Source organism: Taudactylus pleione, unplaced genomic scaffold, assembly GCF_031769625.1.
Source record: "Taudactylus pleione unplaced genomic scaffold, aTauple2 ptg000446l, whole genome shotgun sequence".
In the NCBI taxonomy this organism is placed as follows: domain Eukaryota; kingdom Metazoa; phylum Chordata; class Amphibia; order Anura; family Myobatrachidae; genus Taudactylus; species Taudactylus pleione.
In genome coordinates this window covers 2,526,486-2,547,901 of record NW_028284848.1, presented here as the reverse complement: position 1 = coordinate 2,547,901, position 21,416 = coordinate 2,526,486, and positions in this window count along the sequence as shown.

The following is a 21,416-nucleotide window of genomic DNA, read 5'->3' as shown; positions in this document are numbered from 1 at the left end:
GTAGTCCCCCCTATGCAGTGCCCCCAGTAGTGCCAGACAAAGACACACAAAAAAAACACTTACCTGAATCTCTGCTCCTGCGCTCACCGCCGTCTGCTCTTCCGTCCTCCAGGGCCAGCCCGCTCTGCACTATGGGAGATACGTCATGGTGTCATGACATCTCTCCAATCACCCACTGTGGGCGCCGGAAGATGGAGCTCATGAGTGAGCTCCAGTCCAGCTCTGACAATGGGCGCAGCAGTCAATGAGAGTCTGTCTGACTCTCATTGGCTGCCAAAACAAACATACTGCCGCCGGGTAGTACGAGTGTACTACCCGGAGGCGGTGTTTGTTACTTTGTAGTGTGGACCGCACTCCATGCGGTCCGCACTACATTGACCAGTGACTAGTGTCCTGGACCGCGGCCAATGGTGTCCCCCGTGCCGCCGGTCCGATGGGGCACGGGGCATGAGCCATGCTCAACTCCCCCCTAGTTACGCCACTGCTATCATCCATGCAAATGTTGAGTTGGACATTAATGTTGGTAAAAGCAAGTAATATGGTATGGGGATGGACCAAAAGCCCCTATACCTACTCTGTCTGTTGCTGCAAACAGGCGCTTAGCAGTAAAGGTGCATACACACGTAACGATTTTGTAACCAACGATTATCTGTCAGATTTCCTGTCAGATTTTCCCTTGAAAAAGTGCAAGATTTTTGAAGTGTAATAAACGATTTTTACAACGATGAACGAAAAATGTTCCTTCCCTTAATGAAAATCGTTATGTTGGACAGTCTGAAATGAACTATAAACTACAAATGGGAGCGCGCTTGAACGATTTTCGTTCATCGTTATAACTCAGAAAAGGAACGATTTTTTGAACGATTGAACGATAACGACGTCATTATAGTTTAATTGTTCAAAAAATCATTACATGTGTACACACCTTTACTTCTGGAGCGCTACCAGCTACCTAATTCAGAGACAGACAATAATGCGATCGCAGCTGCGATTTGATACGCATCTCAGCTGCAAAAATATGCTAATGGTTGCAAAGCTTATACGAGCATATGGACGCCCACTGCTGCCTTCTCATGTGTACAACGTCACTTACATGTGTAAATATCAGTAACATCGAAGCACATTCAGCAGCCATCTAGCCCTTGATGCAGTTCTGACTTGCCGCAGAACAGAAAAGAAATATGCCCGAGCTCGATTTTACCCACATCATACATGGTACCAGCAGCGTGGTAATATTAATGCCATAAATGTATACAAAACAGAAAAACTTTTGCTATCAGCGCTAACAATAATATATTGCAAATTTGTGTGTGTGCAGCAAATAAAACCAAGGGGGTTTTGTCATGATTTGATCTAAGCATTTAAGCCTGCAGCCCAGCGTCAAGAGACCCCTTCTTTTTCAGTATGCAGTCGGGAAGCTGGCGGACGTAAGCCTGACACCCGGCATCCCGACTGCTTTATCCCGGCGAGGGTTAAACGACAGGCATCTAAATCTAGACGCCTGTCATTTTACCGACGCCGGGAGACCGGCGCCCGGCATCCCGATCGAAGTGATTCCGGGCGCCGCAGCGGACAGCCGCGAGGGGGTGGGGGGTGGTTAGATTTAGAGCTCCAGCGGGGGACTTAGGGGTAGGCACCCCCCGGGAGGTTAGGGTTAGGCTAGGGGAAGGAAGGGTTAGGCACCCCCGGGAGGGACTTAGGGTTAGGCAACCCCCCAAGGGGACTTCGGTTTAGGCGGTGGGGAAGGGGGGTTAGGTTTAGGCACTTAGAGGGGGGATTAGGGTTAAGCACTGGGGGGAAGGTTAGGGTTAGGCACCCCTAAGGAGGGTTAGGGGGGTTAGGTTAGTTGATACTTACCTGGGGACGATCGAGATTTTCAGCCATGTCGGCCAGCCGCTGTCAGTACTTGCGTCCGGCGGTAATTCATACCGATTCCTTTTTCTGCAGGTCCCTAGAATATTATTTGCCCAGTACACCATTACATTGCAGTTAAATGTACTCAACTCCCAGATACAGAGGGACACATCAATACATGGGCTGGCTGTGAGCCACACCCAACTAGGCCTTTTATAGCCTTAATTGAAAGCTGCCATGTTAGCACAAGGCAAATTTGAAACAAAACAGAAAAGAAATATGCCCGCGCTCGGTTTTGCGGCAGCCTTGGGAGCTCTCCTCACACGCAGCGGTGCACAGAAGATAGCATGGGCTAATTTATGCACACCTATGAAATGACATTCAGACACGCCTGCGTTTTTCAGACCACCCGTCACCACGCCCAATGCTGACAGCCTATCACTCACTTTGCGATGGAGTTCTCTGTGCGTTGTAGTTGCAATTCGTCCCTGCGCAAATGCAGCGCGGCTTATACGTACACGCGATGGCAAGCAATTGCTCTGTAATCGCCATTGCATCCAGCTCTGTTCCCTGTTCACCAGCTGTATTCCATGCTCACCTCAATGAAGTGAATGAAATATCCTCTATTTCCCCCTTCCCCACCCCCAACCACATGCATAAGAATTGGTTGCCGCTGTATATTGAACCCAATTTCATTTTCTTACCACCGGTGGTTAGCCACCATTATGACCACATGCTATTCTCATATACTTCATGGCCTATATTATAAAGCAAGCTCTTTGATGAGCGATTATTAAACAGCTTCCCATGGAGGTAGAGGTAAAGGTGCCTACTCACTTGGCGATGTGCTCACGATCCGACACTGTGTACGATTTCCCTTGAACTCTCCCCGGAAGCTCCCCGGCAGTCGTGGGCACCATTTGGTCTAAAAAGCTGCCAATTTGACACACGATCTCACGATCTATCGTGCATTGTGTCGGAAGTCCAAATTGCGACCTCGCGCACAATAGACCATGAGTTTACCAAACAACACACGAGGATCCTCACGATTGGTTGGAATTTTAAATAGTGGGCAGGGCTAGCTAGGGAGTATAAAAAAGCAGGAGCCATTTTAACCCTGTGCACATTCTGCTCTGCTACTAGTGATGCTAGGTGTATACCTGCCGAACCCTGTACATTGCTACTGTGCTCTGCTTTGTATTTGGCTTGCCTTTTACAAAGTGTGCGCTACCTGCATTCAGGGGTGTATCTAGGGGTCCGAGCACCCCTAGCAAAGTAATGGACTGGTGCCCCCCCATATTTTCTGAATAATTACTCTGTACTTATAACGTCTCTACAGTCAGCCCTCCTTCTGTATCCCCCGCCATGCCCCATGTTTTATCAGCCAGCACCCCCTTCTGTTTCTTCAGGTAGCCACTTTTTTGTCTGCCCAGCATCTCCATCTCCCTCGTTTCTCCCCAGCCACCCCACTCCTGTCTCCCCAGCCACCCCACTCCTGTCTCCCCAGCCACCCCACTCCTGTCTCCCCAGCCATCCCTCTCCTGTCTACCTAGTCATCACCCACCTGTCTCTCCAGTCAACACCCTCCCGTCTCCAAAGTCATCACCCTCCTGTCTCCACAGCCATTAGCCTGCCTGTAATGCGGGGTTCCAATCCCTTGCCTCCGGATCCAGCCCCCTGCTCCAGTCCATGGACCCCCTGCTCCATGGAGAGAAATACACACAAAGTATATATATATAGTGCATTTCACACCCTGGTAAAAGATAACCAAATACTCTCCCACTTCTGTCACCTTTCACCCCGTTTCTAATACCCTCTGTTCACCCTTCTCCCTTCCCCCCAAAATACCAGCCACATGGGATCAGTGGCACCACCCCTTGTTTTTAACTACTGTCTAATATTGTATTGTATTGTATTTATTGTTGTCATCAGCAAAACAAGTTTGACAGACGAAATTACATTGCACTTTTTTAAAACAGTGAATAGCAATCCATGGTAAAGGTTATCACAAACAATTTCACAAAAATAATAAAATTAAAATTAACTAAAGAGATACAATCATAGCGTTCAACATGCGCACAGCAGATGGAAGAAAACTAACCCTCAAGCGACTCGTATGTGCCCGAAGTACTCTAAACCGCTTTAAAGATGGGAGCTTATCAAAAAATTCATGAAATGGATGGCTTGGATCCGATATGATACCTTTGGTTCTCTTTAGAACCCTAAGCCCATAAACATCATGAATAGTTGGCAACTGCACGCCAATGATTTTGCTGGCGGTCCTAACAACCCGTTCCAGTGCACATCTTTCACTCGCTGTGCAGTTGCCATACCAGATAATGATACCAAACGTCAGAATGCTCTCAATTGAGCATCTGTAAAAGTTTAGCATAGTTACTTTGCTAACTCCCGAGGCCCTCAAACGTCTTAGGAAAAACAAACGCTGTTGCGCCTTTTTAATTAGGGACAGTGTATTTAAAGACCATGTCAAATCTGCCGCAACCTGGATACCCAGAAATTTAAAAGACTCAACTATATCAACATCCTGGTTGTTAATAGACACTGGCAATTTCTGCTCTAAACATCTCCTACGAAAATCAATTACCAGTTCTTTTGTCTTGTCACCATTTAGGAGCAAGTGATTATCACCACTCCAAGAAACCAAATTTTTGATCTCTTTCCTATAATGGGACTCATCATTCCTGCTAATTAACCCAACGACTGCAATATCATCAGCAAATTTGATGATTTTCACAGAATCAGAAGTCAACACGCAGTCGTGGGTAAATAGCGAGTATAATAGGGGGCTGAGAACACAACCCTGGGGAACACCAGTCTTAATCAACACTTCCCCCGACACAGCACCTCCAATTCTAACTACTTGTGGTCTATCAGTTAAAAAGTTTAAAACCCAGTTACAAATAGACCCACTTAACCCCAAGTCAAACAACTTAGATGTTAGTGAGACGGGAATAACCGTATTAAAAGTAGGGATGTGCAGGCTCGGATAGGTTCGAGTTTGCACGTGGAGTTCGGATTTTTCCCTCCAAAAAAACGGAACTCAGAACGAGGCAAAACGTCATCTTACATGGACGAACATCATCATTCCTGGACAAAAGACCAGGAATGATGATGTTCGTCCATGTAAGATGACGTTTTGCCTCGTTCTGAGTTCCGTTTTTTTGGAGGGAAAAATCCGAACTCCACGTGCAAACTCGAACCTATCCGAGCCTGCACATCCCTAATTAAAAGCAGAACTAAAATCAACAAAGAGTATCCGAACATAAGAATCCCTCACTTCCAAATGAGCTAAAATAGAGTGAAGTGCTGTAAGTACCGCATCATCAGTGCAACGATTTTTCCTATATGCAAACTGAAAAGGATCAAAATCTGCTGGGAAAAAAGATTGAATATGTCCTAATACCAGCCTTTCAAAGCATTTCATTATCAATGAAGTTAGTGCAATTGGGCGATAATCATTAAGGCATTTTACTACCCCCTTTTTTGGAACTGGAACAATATTTGCCTTCTTAAAACATCTCGGCACTACACAATTAAAAAGGGACAAATTAAATAAGACCGTTAATATCCAACTTAACTGGTCTGCACACCCCTTGAGGACTTTACCGCTAATCCCATCCGGGCCGGCTGATTTACACAAATCAACCCGACGTAGACATTTAATCACATCATACTCCTCCAACATAAGAGGAGACTCCCCCACCCGGGGAATTTGGGGCGTAACAGAAAAACTATTCTCTTGATCAAACCTAGAGTAGAACAGGTTCAAATCTTCAGCTAATAGATTATTGTCATTGCTAATCACCTCCTTTTTTATTTTACAACCAGTAATATCCTGGATCATCTGCCACAGGCTTCTCGGATTCCTGTTATCATGACTTCTAGCTTCAATCTTTGCGGAGTAACTAATTTTAGCCCTCCTAATACCTTTCTGCAATTCACACCTGGAAGATTTCAACATTTCTAAATCACCAGATTTAAACGCTCTATCACGAGCCTTGAGTAGAGATCGAACTTCCCCGTTCAACCAAGGCTTCACGTTGGGAAATATTTTAATACTCTTTGTTACTGTAACACTATCCGTACAGCAACCGATGTAACCTAATACCAATGATGCTAGAGAGTCAATATCTATATCGCCATTTACCCTACTCTCATCAATAAACAAATCCCAGTTTGTGAATTCCAACATATCCTGTAATCTAGTCAGTGCGTCCTCCAGCCATATAGTTACCAGACGTCTGACCGGTCGCACTCTCCTAACTAATGACCTGTAAACAGGTATGAGAAACAGGGACATATGATCGGATCTGCCAATATGGGGGCAAACAACAGTTTCATAAGCTGACTTGAGGTTTGTATACACCTGGTCCAAGGTACGCATGCCCCTAGTTGGAGCCGATACATTTTTATATAACTTAGGCAATACTTTCCTCAGGTCAGCTTGGTTGAAATCACCTGCTATAATAAAAACTGCCTTAACATACACAGATTGTAATTTCGCTATTTCCTCATAAAGAATTCCCAGGGCAATTGTCACATTAGCCTGAGGGGGAATATAAACGGCAATGATAATTGCCACCGAAACTTCTCTGGGCAAATAAAAAGGTCTACATTTGACAGACAGATATTCAATATCCACTGAGCAATGATTACCAATACAGATAGCATCAATACACCAGGTACGCAGGACATACAAACACAGCCCCCCACCCCTACTTTTCCCTGATGAAGAAGTTCTGTCTGCTCTGAACAGAATCCTGTTTCCAAAAGAGACCGCAGTATCCAGAACTAAGTCATTTAGCCAAGTCTCGGTAAAAATTAATACAGAGCAGGACTCCAGATGCTTCATGTATGAAAGAACTGCATGTAATTTGTCCAGTTTACTAGTCAGGGACTGAACATTTGCTAGAAATAAGCTAGGCAAAGGGGGTTTGATAAAACATAAATTGAGCCTGGCTCTAGTACCAGCTCGTTTACACCTTTTTTGCCTCCTCTCCCTCCTCTGATGCCTCTTCCAACCCTGCCTGCATCTCCAGGGATAACCGAGTCTCCAGAAATGCCCCCCTCCAGAGCGCTGCCCACCCCCATAATCTCTACTTCCATTGCCGTGCACATGGCTCTTCTCACAACTCCAGTCTCCAGACCAGCCACCACTCACCACCCCAGCTGCGACAGACCCATCCAGGGCCGCCACGCTTGCAGGCACAGTAACTCCAGGGGCAGCAGACACACAAGCTCCAGAAGCGGCAGCAATCCCAGCCACCCCCGCTCCACCCACAATGCCTGTGGCTGAGGGGTTACCCGGGGCTGTACCTCCCTCAGAAACCTGCACAGCCTCTGCGCCGGACCCAACAGCTCCTGCAAGCGGCTCCACTCCACCAGCTCCGGAACCTGCCACTCCACTCCAAACTCCAGTCAGGCGGAGACCAAGGAGCACCTCGCGGGGGTATGTGATCCCACACCGGCCGCCGTCACCACACAGGACTCCGACAAGCAGGAACAGGAACAACCACACCACATCCGGAGCGCGCAACACACGTACACCCGGACCATAGGAATCGCCATCACTGGCACCAACGGTAAGTGCAGCCACAGCGTATACACGCGCCGCCATACTCCTATCCATGGCGATGTGCGCTCCGCCTCCGGTCACGCCTCCATGAGTTTGATTGGCTCATGTTCCTGCCACACACATTTTGCTAGCCAATCAACTGAGTGTTGTCAGCTCTAGGAAGGGCGTGGCGTAGCTGGCCACTCAGTCACAGTCAGTGGTACGGTGGCCTGGAGTGAGCGCGGACTGCGTAGGATTGGGTAACTGGGCACCTCAGGCTCACACAGAGGTATGTTACCTGCTGCCAAGTCCTGACACTAATTCTGAGCTCCTGCTCCCTGCACTGGCATCTACAATCTGTCACTGCTAAGTGCTGGCAGATCAAGTAATGTTACTAGTGTACCAAGCGATGGCGGCTGCCCGGACCTTGACATCTAGGAACTTCCTAAATGTCAAGGTCCGGGCAGCCGCCATTGCTTGACGGCAGCTGCCTGGTACAATAAAATAAATAACACTTTTTTTTTAACAAGGCGCGTGTGACGTCATGTGCGCCTCATCGCTGCTGCTTCACTGAGGAGCTGCCGAGCCACAGGGGCGTACCCGGGACTGTCTTCATTTTTCACCCTGGCCATGGGTGGCACCCCCGGATGGCCCCCCTGGCGAGTGCCATCCTGGCCAGTGGGTAGATACGCACCTGCCTGCATTCTATCCTGTTCCTGAATTCTGTGCTGATGGATCCCTATCGGTATAGAGTTTATATAACAGTATTGTCAGCCGGTATACAATCGGGAAACCAGCTGCCTTAATACCGACAGCCGGCTTCCCGACTGTCATATCACGGCGAGGGTTAAATGCCGGGCATCTAGATGTAGACGCCTGACAATTCCCCGACGTCGGGAGACCGGCATCCGGCATCCCGATCGGACAGCCGCAGGGGGGGGGGGGGGAGGGTTAGGTTTATGGCAACCGGGGAGGTACTTAGGGTTACCCACACCCCGGGAGGGTTAGGCTAGCGGGAGGGAGGATTAGGGTTAGGCACCCCCGGGGGGGACTTAGGGTTAGGCACCCCCCGGGGGACTTAGGTTTAGGCAGCGGGGAAGGGGGGGTTAGGGTTAGGCACTTAGAGGGGGAGGTTAGGGTTAGGCACCCCTTAAGGAGGGTTAGGGGGTTAGGTTAGATTATACGAGGCGTGCGGTGGCTGGGTCATGCTTTATACACACTGTATCACAATGCGGCCGGCGGTATTTCATACCGATTCCTGTCAGCCAATAAAGCTGCATTAACAACACTGTACAGTAATAAATACTATATATATTAGGGGTGTGCACCGGCCACTTTTCGTGTTTTGGTTTTGGATCTGGATCTTTCTTCGTGTTTTGGATCTGGATTGGTTTTGCCAAAACCACTCTTCCGTGTTTTGGGTTCTGGGTTTTGTGTTTTGGATCTGTATTTTTTTTTTAAAAAAGCATAAAAACAGCTAAAATCACAGAATGTGTTGATTTTTCTGCTCCTATGCTATTATTAACCTCAAAAACCTTAATTTCCACTCCTTTCCAATCTATTCTGAACACCTCACACCTCACAATAGTGTTTTTATGTCCAAAAGGTTGCACCGAGGTAGATGGATGACTATGCTAAGCGACACGAGTGGGCGGCACAAACACATGGCCCATCTAGGAGTGATACTGCAGTGGCAGACAGGATAGCAGTTTGAAAAACTAGGCCCCAAACAGTACATAATGCAAAGAAAAAAAAGAGGTGCAAGATGGAATTGTCCTTGGGCCCTCCCACCCACCCTTATGTTGTATAAACAGGACATGCACACTTTAACAAACCAATCATTTCAGCGCCAGGGTCTGCCACACGACTGTGGCTGAAATGATTGGTTCGTTTGGGCCCCCACAAAACATGCTGGCAATTAATCTGGCCCTGCACAAACTGGCTCTACGGAGGCAAGATGTCGTCCTCATCCTCCTCATTCACCGATTCCTCACCCTCTTCAGTGTTGTGTACATCCTCATCCTCACAGAGTATTAATTCGTCCCCACTGGAATCCACCACCACAGGTCCCTCTGTACGTTCTGGAGGCTGGTCTCCCTGGAAGAGTTGATAATTCATTTTTATGAACATCATTTTCTCCACATTTTGTGGAAGCAACCTCCTACGCCTTTTGCTGATAAGGTTCCTGGCTGCACTAAACACTCTTTCGGAGTGCACACTGGAGGGGGGGCAACTCAGGTAAAATAGAGCCAGTTTGTACAGGGGCCTACAAATTGCCTCTTTTTCCTGCCAGTACATGTACGGACTGTCTGACATTCCTACTTGGATGCTGTCACCGATGTAATCCTTTAACAGACAGACGCACGCTTGTCGCTGCTGCTTTGAGGATGCAGGTGCGGCTACAGCCCACACAATTCACAAAGGAAAAAAAGGAAGAATTTTTTTATTGTTTGTGGAGCGCACTTTGAGGGTTACACCACCCTTTAACAGACAGACGCACACTTGTCGCTGCTGCTTTAAGGATGCAGGTGCGGCTATAGCCCACACATTTCACAAAGACAGAAAAAAAAAGAAGAATTTTTTTATTGTTTGTGGAGCGCACTTTGAGGGTTACACCATCCTTTCACAGATAGAAGCATGCTTGTCGCTGCTGCTTTGAGGATGCAGGTGGAATCTAGACGGGATTTGGAACCGGAGACACACTACCTCCATCAATTGTCTAAATCCCACTGCACTAATGGCGGACACCGGATGCACGTCTAACACCAACATAGCAGTCAAGGCCTCAGTTATACGTTTTGCTTCAGGATGACTGCTGTCGTACTTCATCCTCCTCGCTAGGGACTGTTGGAGGGTCAATTGTTTAGTAAAAGTAGTGGTGTTCCTACTTCCTCTCTGGGATGATGAACAACTCCCAGCAGCAGCAACAGCACTAGGAGGAAGTGGTTCTTGATCTTTCCCTATTTTATTTTTATCGGAGAAAGTTTGGTCCTCCATTTATGTTATATTGATATATACGTGCGGCTAAGGCGCACACAAACACAGAAAATATTTTTTTATTATTGCTGGAGAGTAGTGCACTTTGTGGGTTACACCACCCTTTAAGAAATGAGCCAGCCGGCTCTTTACTTATGGGACACAGGCGCACGCTTGGCGCTGCTCCTTTGTTGATGCACGTGCAGCCACAGTGCACACAATTCACAAACACAGAAAATATTTTTTTATTTTGTTTGGAGTGTACTTTGGGGGTTACAGCACCTTTTAATGGACAAGCCAGCCGGCCCTTTACTAATGGGACACAAGCGCACGCTTGGCGCTGCTCCTTTGTTGATGCACGTGCAGCCACAGTGCACACAATTCACAAACACATAAAATATTTTTTATTTTGTTTGGAGTGCACTTTGGGGGTTACAGCACCCTTTAACGGTCAAGCCAGACAGCCCTTTACTTATGACACAGGCGCATGCTTGGCACTACTTTGTTGATGCACGTGCGGCTACTGTGCACACAATTCACAAACACAGAAAAAATATTAATTTTTTTTGCAGTTGGGGGGAGCACCCCTGATGGACAGAGCACCCCCTGGACAACACTACAGCACCCCTTTAGGACTGGGACACTGCACAGGACTTTGGAGTGGAGACAGCCCCTATGGACAACTGACTGCAGAACACAGTCCAGCCAGCCCCTATGGACTTTGGAGGAGTGGACACAGCCCCTATGGACAACAGCAGCACAGCACAGCACAACACTACACTGCACTACACAGCCCAGCCAGCCCTAACTCCCACCCTCCCTCTTCACTGTCCACAGCCGAGTGAGAAAATTGCACCGACGCGGGTACCTTATATAGAGTCCAAAACCCGCGAGACCCGGAAGGCGGGATGATGACGTTTTGCCTCGATTTCAGATCCGAGTCAGGCGGGAAAAGTCGAGCCTGACTCGGATCAGCCTCGGATCGGGGGGGGGTTCGGATTTCAGAAAACCGAACCCGCTCACCCCTAATATATATATATATAACAATCCACCAACTGCCGGCACTCCCTCCGATAAATAAATAGCTCCGGTGCACAGTTCCAAAATGTAATCATACACAAACTCCAGCAAAAAGAACGGCACTCAGAGACTTAATGCTTGCAAACAAATACCGTGTATTGTCAGTCTACACATGTTTCGGGGATACAACCCCTTCGTCAGGACCACATACAACAAATAACATATAATCCAAACACCCCATAAATACCCCCCTAGCACCATACCTGAGCTCCAGTCACCCACAGCGTCCACGTGTCCGGCCGTCGGGCTTCCGCTGACGTACTTCCAGGATCTGCCAGGGTGTGTTGCCATGGTAGCGCATCGCTTGCGTTCCATAGCCCTCACTCTCCTGCGTACCACCGTATACTGCCGCATGAACTCCCACGGACCAATAGACAAGTAGCGCAAGGTGACAGGAGCCTGTTTATACAAAAGTTAGAACAAGAAAAAAGAAAAAACATAAAATCAATACATCAAACAATTCAATAAGATACATTAAGTGCAACTAATTCAGTAAGAATTACACCAACCACTGTTAGTACGATGATTCTTAAACCCAAAAGACTCCCAAATGTCATAATATTAGAAGCACAAAGTCTGCACATATAAGAAAAATTCACATAATACCCAATAAAAAACTACATAATACTGGTCCAGGCGGGTCTATAGTGATCCAGGACGGAAATTATGTCGCAATTGGCCGAGGGGGAAGTATATAAAAAGCTAAGGAAAGATCCTACTTTCGAGTATCAAAAAGTACTTTTTGGTATTTTATCTGTAGCAAAGGAGGAAAAGAAGATTTCTCAGAAGATATTTATTGCCCTCTGTGTCCAGTATCCTCTCACACCTGTTTTATACACTCTGCCCGAGATGCATAAGAACAGCACTAGACCACCAGGGAGACCGATTATATCGGCTCGTGACTCCCTGTATCAAACTACAACACAATTGCTGGATGTTATTCTGCAGCCATTGCTTCCTCTACAAGGAACTTTTTTAAAAGATACCACTTCTCTTCTAAAAAAATTGATTGATCTTGGTAAGGTACCATAGGGTACACTTCTGTGTTGTTTAGATGTCCGTAGTCTCTATACGGTTATACCGCATAGAGACGGACTATTAGCCATGAGAAATTTCCTTGAATGTAATTTATCTACATCTGTGTTTGACCATGATTTGTTCCTTACATTATTAGAATTAATCTTGAATAGGAATTACTTCCTGTTCGATGGTGAAGTATATTTACAGCTACGAGGGTGTGCCATGGGGTCATCTGTGGCACCCTCGTATGCTAATGTTTTTATGTTTGCTGAGGAACAAAGATTATTTTTTGATGACCCTAACATTAAGTGACACATTCTTTGGTATACCCGATACATAGACGACGTGTTTCTTCTATGGACCGGAGGGGTGGACTCTTTTGAAAATCTAATGAGTAGTATTGATGAATCAGAATCCCCCATTAAATTTACGTATGTATTTAATCGTAAGGAAATTCATTTTCTTGATGTAAAAATTACGATTAAGAATGAGTTGATTGAAACAGAGGTTTTCAGGAAGGAAACAGATAGGAATACTTTCTTGATGGCTTCTAGCCATCATCCAGTGGCCTTAAAACAGGGCTTGCCTCTGTCACAAATGATGCGGTTTGCGCGCATCACGAGTGACAGAGATAAGCTCCCGGGATTGTTGGATGATTTGATTAAGAGATTTGTGGCCCGTGGATATGATTGGAGAAATTTGCAGGTACAAAAATCTAGAGTACTAGATATGTCCAGAGAAATGCTAATGAATCCTGCCAAAAGGGTTGAGAAACGGTTCATCCCCAGGACCAGTAATTACACAGTAGCCAGTCCCATCATCAAAAGAGCCACCAAAGCATTGTGGCCTATTGTAACATCTGACAGTGATCTACCAGCATTTAAAAATGTGCGTCCTTTGGCAGCATTTAAGAGAGGCAGGAATTTGAGGGACAGACTGGTGAAGATACACATCACTGGGAGGGGTGTCCCAAATCCACCCAATGTTTATTATAAGCCACCATAAATGTACTAATTGTACTACATGTTCTTTTATGACACCATGCAAGTCATTCAAACATCCTCACAATAATAAAATCTTTGATATTCGTCACGTTCTGACATGCAGTAGTACTCATGTGGTATACATGATTGTATGCCCATGTGGTTTCAACTATATTGGTCAGACTACGAGAAAGTTTAGTGAGCGTATGGCAGCTCACCGTTCTGCCATTCGGTTAGCATTAAATGGCAGAGCTATTGATCAACCCGTGGCGAACCATTTTAAGGATAGGGGCCATTCGCTTTCAACACTTAGATATTTTCTGATTGATCATATACCTCCTTCGCTGAGAGGAGGGGATAGAGCTAGAAGACTCCTTGTGAGAGAAGCGTAATGGATTGTTCGATTAGATACTATTGGTCCGAAAGGACTTAATGATAAAATCAATTGGAACAGTATTATGTAGTTTTGTATTGGGTATTATGTGAATTTTTCTTGTATGTGCAGACTTTGTGCTTCTAATATTATGACATTTGGAAGTCTTTTGGGTTTAAGAATCATCGTACTAACAGTGGTTGGTGTAATTCCTACTGAATTAGTTGCACTTAATGTATCTTATTGAATTGTTTGATGTATTGATTTTATGTTTTTTCTTTTTTCTTGTTCTAACCTTTGTATAAACAGGCTCCTGTCACCTTGCGCTACTTGTCTATTGGTCCGTGGGAGTTCATGCGGCAGTATACGGTGAAACGCAGGAGAGTGAGGGCTATGGAACGCAAGCGATGCGCTACCATGGCAACACACCCTGGCAGATCCCGGAAGTACGTCAGCGGAAGCCCGACGGCCGGACACGTGGACGCTGTGGGTGACTGGAGCTCAGGTATGGTGCTAGGGGGGTATTTAAGGGGTGTTTGGATTATATGTTATTTGTTGTATGTGGTCCTGACGAAGGGGTTGTATCCCCGAAACATGTGTAGACTGACAATACACAGTATTTGTTTGCAAGCATTAAGGCCCTCATTCAGAGGCGGTCGGAGGATGCAAGCGGTCGCTCAGAAACTGGGCGGCCCCTTGCATCCTGACCGGCCGCCTCTGTTTCGGTCGTTAGGCTGTGGGTTAACACCCACAGCTCTAACGACCGCTAGGGTGATGGTCGCGATGGTCATTGACCATCGCGACCATCGGGGCTTACGACGAGACCCTAGGGTAGGGTCTCACATGTCGTAAGCCCCGGAGAGCTTCTGGCTCTGTCAGAGCCGGAAGCTCTCCACTGACATCACTAGTGATGTCAGTGGGGCCTCCCCCAAACGGCAGGCGTTCCCATGGGAACGCCTCCGTTTGGGCTGCCACCCCCCCGGCCCGCCTTCCAAACGGGGCGAGCTGTCAATCAACATAGACAGCTCGCCCCCTTTGGAAAGTGACCCGCTACGACCGGCGCTGTTGGTCGTAGCAGGTCTCACGCATGCGCACAAAGGAGCCGGCTCCCTCGTGCGCATGCGCACTAGACAAACATCGAGGCGGCCGTGCGGTCGTAGACCGTATGGCCGCCTCTGAATAAAGCTCTAAGTCTCTGAGTGCCGTTCTTTTTGTTGGAGTTTGTGTATATATATATATTATATATATATATATATATATACACACACAACTGTGACCCGGCACTCACCAGTCCTCTCATCTGTAAGTGGCTCCGGAGCCCTCCAAAGAGTTATGGTTCCCCCAAATGAATATACAAAAAAATGAATGAAGGCGGCATTTAGAGACTTCATTATCAGATGAATCAAGCACCCACTGCGGAGTAGCTTTAATGTGACATCATAACAGCGTCAACGTTTCGGGGATCGTGTCCCCTTTCTCAAGACAACACAATTCAGTATTCACCTGCTGCTCTGTTGTGCCCAATGCCCCCCCTCAACCCAGGTGGGGCAGCGGGACAGTCTCCAAAGTGGGACTGTCCCACTGAAATGGAGATGGTTGGGCGGTATGTATCATACTTGCCTACTTTTTATTTCTTCTTCCCGGGAGGAAAAGCAGATGGTTTGCAACGGGGACGGGGCCTGACAGTTTATGTCATTAAGCCCCGCCCCCTTTGTGGTAAATTATCTCAATTAGAGCAAATTTAAATAGGGGATGGGCCTAAATGACACGATGCTTGGAGAATCGTGTCATGCCCTGCCCCCTACACAGGGACCCGCGATCGCCACGGAAATTTTCCCCATTCTGCCCACTTCACTAGGAAGTGGGCAGAATGCGGGAGAAATGCCTACTCTACCGGGGGTGCGGGGGATTACCCAAAAAATCGGGAGCCTCCCGCGACTTCCGGGAGAGTAGGCATGTATGCATGTCACTTTCTGGAACTAAATAGTGTATTTTAAGGGATATGTGATCCTTACTGTAAATTATTGTTTATATCAGAAGTCACCTTATAGTTTCATGACTTGTATAAAATATATATGGCCGTGGAAATCCTAAATGAATTTTAATATTCTCAAAGCTCCAGTAAGAGACACATTATAACGTTTATAATGTCTACATCAGGCTAATATATTGATTGCTAATTTTAGTGGTACATACTATACTAAATTAATGCTTCTAATTCAGACAGGCAACATTACTATTAAACATTCTGCAGCGTATAATGTAATGTTGGGTTACTATCCTATCATGGGCAGAAGCAGGTAAATAAAGATCATCACCTTTTGATCTCTTGGTGGATGTATCAGAAACCAACACTGTAATGAGGTACTCCACAATGGTGATGTTAAAAGGAAACCACAGACTTGCAATGTAGTCGTACTTTTCTGCTTCTTTTACTGTGTAGGGTTTAAACCAGTAACTACAGTACATATATGCATTTATTTGATGCGTTTACTTGCTTTCTAAATTTGTATTTATAGTTGAAGGCTTTTATCTGGTTTCAGTGGGGCTACAATTAAATAGTAAAAGAGTGCTGTAAGGTGGAACACACAAAACTAACTTTCTCTCATAGGGCTCTATTTATTACAATCCGCATATTGAATGCGGATTGTAGTGTGATATTACCGAGTGAATTCGCATTGCGAATTCAGGTAATATCACAGGGATTTACTATAAATCCCTTGCAGGGACAGAGCTTGCGATAAAGCTCTGTCCCTGCGGATCCCATCCGCACTCTAGTCGCGGTATTTTCGGAAAAAATACCGCGACTAAGAGCCCGCGCATACGCCGACCGAGCACCGCTACTACCCCCCCACCGATGCTAAGCCCCGCCCCCCGCGATCACGGACCCCCGCGACCCCCCCTCCCTTCATTACACTTACCTGCATCCTCCTGGCCTCCGGTGGTCTTCTCCGGGCTTCCCGATCAGGTGATCTCCCATACTGCACTGGGGCCCGATCACCTGATGACCGGGCCCCAGTGCACTGTGGGAGACCAGCTGACCGGAGAGGAGCCATCACCGGAGGCCCGATCACCGGTCCCTGGATTCAGGTAAGTGAAAAAAAAAATGTTTAATTTTTTTTTTCTTTTTTTTACAGCAATCAGCTTGCGGTCTACTTAGACCACATAGCTGATTACTGGTACCGGCTCCCGCCTCTGCTCTCCCCGTTAGAGCAGAGTGGGAGCCCGGTAACCGGGGGAGACCCTGGATAACGCCACCTCCAGGTGGCGTTATTATCACAGGGCTTCCCCCGGTATTTTTTTACAATTTATTTTTAGTAACTTGCACACAGATCACATTTCCCATTACAATTATGGGAAATGCGATCTGCTTTACTAAAAATAAGTGATACTGGGGGTTGGAGTAGAATTTTACTAATTCTACTCCAATTGCCCTGTAATAACAACAGGTGAAACTAAAATAATGTGAAAAGGGTGTGAAAACACCCTTTTTCACTTTATTTTAGTAAAAATAATGTTAATAAATAGAGCCCATAGAGACAAAGGCCCTCATTCAGAGCCGTACGCTCTGAGCAGAGCGCACGCTCTGAATGAGGGCCGGGCTCCATTTTCATGGAGCGTCCTCCTGGACGCTCGTATAGCTGTGGGTCACCACCCACAGGCTATACGAGCGTGCTTTTTGATGGCCGCGATGGTCGAGACCATCGCGACCATCAAAATTGCGAGCCGGAGCCTGCGGTTGAGGTTTTCAACCGCAAGCTCCGGAGTGATTTTGGCTCTATCAGAGCCAAAATCACTCCCACTGACATCACTAGTGATGTCAGTGGGCCGGCTTCTGACGGGAGGCGTTCCCGTGGGAACGCCCCCGTCAGGGAGGCACGCCCCCGGCACGCCCACCAAAGGGGGCGTGCTGTCAATCAACATTGACAGCACGCCCCCTTTGATCGGACACAACGAGCGAAGGACTTTCCTTCGCTCGTCGCGTCTGGCGCATGCGCACGACGGAGCTCCCTCCGTCGTGCGCATGCTCAGTGCATAACATCGACCCACTTGCGAGCGGACAGCCGCTCGCGAGTGGGTCTGAATCAGGCCCAAAGTTCCCCTAACTACCACACTTGTACAGGAAGTAGTGTCTTGTTCTAGTTGGAACAGATTAACATTGTGCATACTTGTAAACATGTGAGTAAACTTGCAATGCTGCTGCATATTCCACAGCGGAAAAAACTCAAAGTTAGATTGCATGAAAGTGATAAACGCTTATTTGCTAAGTACATACAGGCTGACAGATTAATTAATACCCCTTTCAGACATACCGGGAATTTGGCCTGCCTCAGACAAATTCCCGGGTTGCCGCATATGTCTAAAAGGTACCTACCCAGCAACAAGTTGCCGGGTAGCCGACCCTTCAATCGACCAGGGAATTTCCCGGGACTGGAGTCCCGGGTAATTACCCTGCTTATGTCTGAATGGTGCTACCCGGGAATTTACTCCTGGGCTGCACCAAGCTGCTTTTTACATTGAGTTGGCAGCCCAGAGGGTCCTATAGGACACTCAGCTCTGCTGCTTTCAGCTGGTAGCACAGAGCATCCTATAGGACGCTCAGCGCTGCTGCTCACCACCCCCCGCACCAGTGGCTGTGTACAGAGAACCCCAGCCGGATGCCAGGGACACCCACCAGCACTGGAGATCGATGGCGGGTCTCTGCCTCAGCGGGCCGCCCGCACTCCTGCTGGACCACCAGGGCAGATATAAATAATTTAATAATAAAATGGCTGTAGTGATTGGTCGGCTGCTTGCTGCATGATGATGACATCATCAGCGGCAGCCGGAGAGGGGAAAGGCTAGGAAGGGCAGAGGAGAGGCAGGTAATATTAAAAACTAAAAAACCCGGCTTATGTCTGAAAGGGGTCTACCTGGGAATTTCCCGGGTAGATGCTGTAGTGTGAAAGTGGGGTCTCGACCAAATACTCGGGAATTTGCATGGGAGAAATTCCCGGGTCTGAGCAGGAAATTTCCCGGCTCGTATGACTGAAAGGGGTATCAGTGCAATTTATGCTTACCACCCAACACTTAACACGTCCACTGCAAAGGGTTTTCTCTCTTCTGTGTTGAGCCCATTTTTCAATGTTTGCACATGTAATTTTCGAACATCCTTATCACTTACTTTTATGCAGTACCCACAAGTTATACCTTGTTTTTGTTAATTGCCTTTGTGCTCCTTCTAAAACATCAAATAAAAAGTAACCAAACTGGGCAATTTTTTTTTTTTTTATTAAAATTATTTTAGAAACACCACGAAAAAGAACACACTGTGGTCCTTGCTTTGGCATTAATCTATCTTTCCAAATTTGCAAAAAGCAACTGTTTCATGCATTTGTCTCCCCTTTCCCGTTAGTATGGAAACTCTTATGAGTACCCTCTTCCCTCATGCCCCACCACCCACTACTCTTGCATACCAGCTATACTCTCCACCACCTCCTTGGGCTCTCTGTCCTGGGTCTCCGCATCCTCTTTATTCTTCAGTGGCGCTAAACCTGTTAGTTGTGCCAAACCTTACGGGCAGAGGTTTCAACGTGCGCTGAATATTCGCCCTCACACTCTTTGCACATACTTGCCCACTCTCCCTGAACAACTTGGAGGCGCCCGAAAATCAGGTGGCACTTCCGGAAAGTCGGCAAGTATGTATTTGCATCAGTAGAGGTTTAGTGTTATTTGTTGATTGTATACTGTATTGTAATGTTTACCGTATTTTACTGTACTGTGTTACCATGTACTGTCTTGTTGTTTGCCCTCTTTGCAGCACTGTGGACTTCTTGTGGCGCCCTATAAATAAAGTTTAATAATAATTCTATATGTAGGTTTTCTTTCTATATCTGTTTACAATGTGTATAATAATACTGAAGCCCAAAAAGGCCAACCATTATAAACTAGAAACCTACCTCGACTGTCTAATCCCGGCAAGGTACTAATGACAGGCTTCGAAATCCCGACACCTGTCATTAGACCTACACCGGGAGCCTGACACCCGGCTTACTGATCGAAGGTAAGCCGGGCGCGGACAGCCTTGGGGGGGGTGGGGAGGGTTAGGTTAGGGGCTCCCGGGGGGGACTTAGGCTTAGGCACCCCCCCAGAGGGTTAGGCTAGGGGAAGGGGGTGTAGGCCCCCCCGGGGTGGAGGTTAGGTACCCCCCTTAGAGACTTAGGTTTAGGCAGTGGGGAAGGGGGGGGGCAGATTTAGGCACTTAGAAGGGGGTTAGGGTTAGGAACTTGAGGGGGGAGGTTAGGGTTAGGCACCCCTAGAAGAGGGTTGGGGGGGGTTAGGTTAGTTTGTACTCACCTTAGCTGCTGTCGGGATCTTCACCTCTGCCGGGCTTCCGCTGTCGGGATTTGAACTGCCGGCCATACACTTCTTGGTGGAGGAGATTAATGGCCATTTTTCAGACTGCTGTCACAATGGAAAGGTTTTGTTGCCCAATGTGGTTGTTCCACCATATTTAGCAGAACTCTTTATGACAAATACCCTCAATTTACGGACTCATTATTTCCATAATATCCTCAGTAACTAATATCCTCCATAACTAGGGGGGTTTCTGCCGGGATTCCCTAGTTATTATTAATAATAATCTGTGAAATGTTACAGGTTTTATTTCTCATAAGAGCCTCATTCAAATCAGCACAGTGGGACCGCATGATCATGTCATACTGGGCTACATATTTTACAGATACTAAGCAAAATATTCCTGCGACAGAAAACATCACAGTAATACTGATGAATATGGCACCATTTAGCTTTACTTACCTTCCCAGTGAGAGCCTGTGGTGTCCTTGTCGGAGTCCTCAGCTGTGTTGCTAGCAGCCTAATGCGCCAGTGACAAGCTAACAAGCAATGAGCATGTGCAGCAGACGTCTGTTCATGGTGATTGTAAAGGCCGTAACTCGAGTGGTGTGTCCAGTACCCTGGCACAGGGCACCGCAGGGCAGGGGGCGCTGTGTGGGCCTGTCAATTTCCCTGTTTATCATCATTGTCACTTGTAGCTTCCTCTTCCATTATCTCCAGCATCCCCTGGCCTGCCCTATATCTTCCCTGGCCCTTCCCCATGAGGCCATGGCCCTTTTTCAGGTACATTATCCATTATCTTATGTCACTATTTAAAAAATGGGGGGGGGGGGGGGGCAATGCTCTTTCTGGCACAGGGCACCAAAAAGTCTAGTTACGGCTCTGCTGATTGTGCTCTCACCAGGCAGCTCCTGTCACTTTACAAGCTGTTTGAAAAACGAGTTAAGGGCTGGTTGGTTGGTACTTTGTCTCCGTCCACTTTATCTCTCTCCAAGCAGGGGCGTCTTTAGAGGGGAATGGGCCGTGTACATCCCCCGTCAGGGGCCCCCTCCTCTCTCTCCGACGAATAAGTAGACTCTGGGCACTAGAGTGTGCCCAAAGTCTAATGCGCATGCGATGCGCAGATCACCGAGGAAATGGCACTGTCGATTTCCTCACAGCGCATGGGCAAAATGCAGGAAAAATGGCCACGGCGCCCATTTTCTGGCATTTTGAGAAG